This window comes from Merops nubicus, unplaced genomic scaffold (assembly GCF_000691845.1).
Source record: "Merops nubicus isolate BGI_N331 unplaced genomic scaffold, ASM69184v1 scaffold20853, whole genome shotgun sequence".
Lineage (NCBI taxonomy): Eukaryota > Metazoa > Chordata > Aves > Coraciiformes > Meropidae > Merops > Merops nubicus.
In genome coordinates this window covers 32555-35530 of record NW_008601238.1, presented here as the reverse complement: position 1 = coordinate 35530, position 2976 = coordinate 32555, and positions in this window count along the sequence as shown.

Below are 2976 nucleotides of genomic sequence, written 5' to 3'. Positions count from 1 at the left end.
GCACGCCCGCGGCTGCCTGGGCGGTACGAGCCCACAGCAGAGCCAGCAACGTTTCAAAGTGAAATTCCGGAGGAAATTTAAAGAGCATCCGGATCCGGAGAAAGACAGAAAGAAAGAGGAAGGGAGAAATAAATCAAAACGTGGAGAGACTCTCAGGCGGCTGGAGAGAGGAAGCAGCAGACACGCGGCAGAGATGGGGTGAGACCAGCCGTTTATTATTCTTGGATTGCTTTTATTATTCGTGGCCGCTAAGCTATTTTCAAGGTAATTGAGAAAGAAATGAAGGTTTAAATCGCCTTTTGTCCACGTTGGAAGCTTTAAAGTTTAGACTTGCCTTTTATTTTATGGGTTAGAAAGTAGCTAATTGCAAGACTCGGCAACTTCTTTAAATAAACTCGTATGCAAGGGAAGCCTCTAGTGATCTGTATGTTGTATGAAGTCCAAACTGGGAGGCTGGGTGGGAGGATTGGAGCTGTGCTGTCTTCACAAACTTCTCCAGAAGTTAGGAATTAGGGATTTCGTTTGGCTGTTGTGACTTTGGCATTCAGTAAAATGGATCCTGTTTGCATTTCTAAATGGATAAATAGCTGACTGAAAATCCCTGGTGATTTAGTTTATGATCCCCTCTCAGATTTTTCAGGAGTGAAATAATGCTGCATGGCTGTGGCAGTGGATTTTGGCATGGAAAGAGGAGCTTAGTCTGGTATTTAATTTATGTCCTAATTCTCAGTCGTGTAACTTTAAGGACGTGATGTGTTGTGAGTTCTTGTACAGCAAAGTTTTCGTGGCTGTTTGAAAGCACCAGGGATCTGTAGGAAGCCTGTGATCAACTCCCTTCAATGTGTGGGTTTGGCAATGCAAGAGAAAGGAATGATATTCTTAGGGGCTTGCTTTCCTTTTGCTAATTTTCCTCTTGGACTACCCAGATAACATGATTGAGTGGTCAAAAGTGGATTTGAGAGGTAGAAAAAGCAGAGGTGAAGACTCAGAAGTGACAGCAATGTGACCCTGGTGTAGACCCTCTGAAGTTGGCAGAGTGTGTGCTGCTCCAGGTTAAATCAGAAAGTGTCCCTGTTTTCCTAAAACTTTTCCTGTGATCCACAAAGTTACTGGAAAAGTTGCAGGGCTGCCAGGAGGGGTTTGTCGAGCAGAGACCTTGGGATCAGCACTTAGTCAACGAATCCCTTTTGGACCTGCTGGAGGTACACCCAGCAGCCACCTGATTTCTTTAGAGGGTCACCAGCTCCCGTGGAAGATACTGAGACACTGTCACCATCTCAGGGGGCTTAAACTTCCCTCTCTAACTGTAGTGCTGTAGTAGCAAAACGATTGTTAAGCCAGAGATGACGTTTCCACCCAAAATTCCTTATCTCCAATCAACTCCTGATGGAAAAGTGTCCTTTTGCTTGTACGTTTGATGACATGGAGAGTGAGGAGCTTTCAGCAGCCTTTAGGTTTCTGTGGACACAAAAGAGTTTAAAAGTGTAACACCTCTTCCAGCACGTTCAGGCAGCTGATTTAACTGCTTTTTAAAGCAGGGATTTGGGTTTCACTCCTCCATATTAGATTTCTTTGTAACATCTTGCTCTGCTTTTCCTGGATGAATTCTCCGTGGTCTCTGTATCCACAGCACTGCAGGTATTAATGCATGAGCAGTGTTGGAAATAACACTTGGTCCTGAGGGGAATGGATTTGGTTGGGTTCTAGCTGAGTCTTGAATGGACACTTCACTCACTTTGCCCTGACTCTCTGCTGAGAGCATTGTCAAATATAAATACAGGTAGAGGCAACTTACTGCCTTCTAATTTGAGCAGTACAGAGTTTATCTGCTTGCCACATATATCGAGCAAATTAATTCACCCTCTCTTATCTATACTGGCATCCCAGTGACCTTTGCCAAACAGCCAGTGTGACCTGTCCTTGTCAGAGAGGTTCCTGGTTGTGCTTTGGGAGCTCTGGCCAAAGCAAGTGGAAAATAGCAGCAGATATCAGGGACTTCTAGTGAAGCTGAGCAGGCATCTGTGCCTGGAAGGACTACGGGTCCTGTAGCTCACAATGAAGATGCAGAGGCAGAATGTGTTGGAGGCATGGAACATTTTGAAACGTGGATGTATCTCCACTTCCCTGGTGCTCATTATGACTGGACATATTTTCTGGAACGTATAAAGAATGACTTAGCTGCAGTCTGGCTCTGCTGGGTTTTTTTTCTTTTAACTTTAATTACTGTACAGACTTCCAGCAACCATCTGTGTGTCTCAAAAGCCAGAGCTGCTGAAGCTGAGTGGCAGGAGTAAGTTGTCCCAGGAAGGTGAACACAGGGATTGTGTCGTGGACACAGTACACCCCGTGGCACCCAAGGTGCTCTGTGGATGGAGACTGGTTTCCAAAAGAAAAGAAACCCCTCTCAGCTGTCTTGCATCCTGAACTGCATGCCTGACCTTGCATGCTTGTTGCTGTCCCCTCCCCTGATCCAAGGGGAACATATTCAGCTGGGATTCCTTTGCTGCCCTTTATCTGCAGACCAGCTGCTTTTCATTCCTGTGCTAAGCCCTGCTGGGTTATCTCTTGGGAGCTGAGGGAGGCAGAGTGGAAAGCAGCCCCCAGCCAGCTCCCACTGCCCCTCCGTGGCTGTGGGGCAGGAGTCTGGCCCCCCTTGGTCCCACCTGGACACTAGCAGCAGCTCTGCCTGTTCCCCAAGGTGACATTATGCAGCACGTAAAGAGAGCAAAGCTGCAGCTAAGAGGGCCTGAAAACCTGCCTGGTGGTTAGAACAAAGGGCTGGGACTCAGCCCTCCCAAACTTTTTGTTCTTCCCAAAGCAGTTTTGCAGTTGACTGTAGCAGTGTCTTGGGGGCTTGGGCCAGGTCCTGGCTGGGCAGGGCTCTCCCACCCCCTTCACAGCCAAGAGTCCATGGGCTCTGGGGGGAGTTGGAGCCCCCCGGCTCAGAGGAAGGGCTGGGGAGAAATGCAGAGGGAA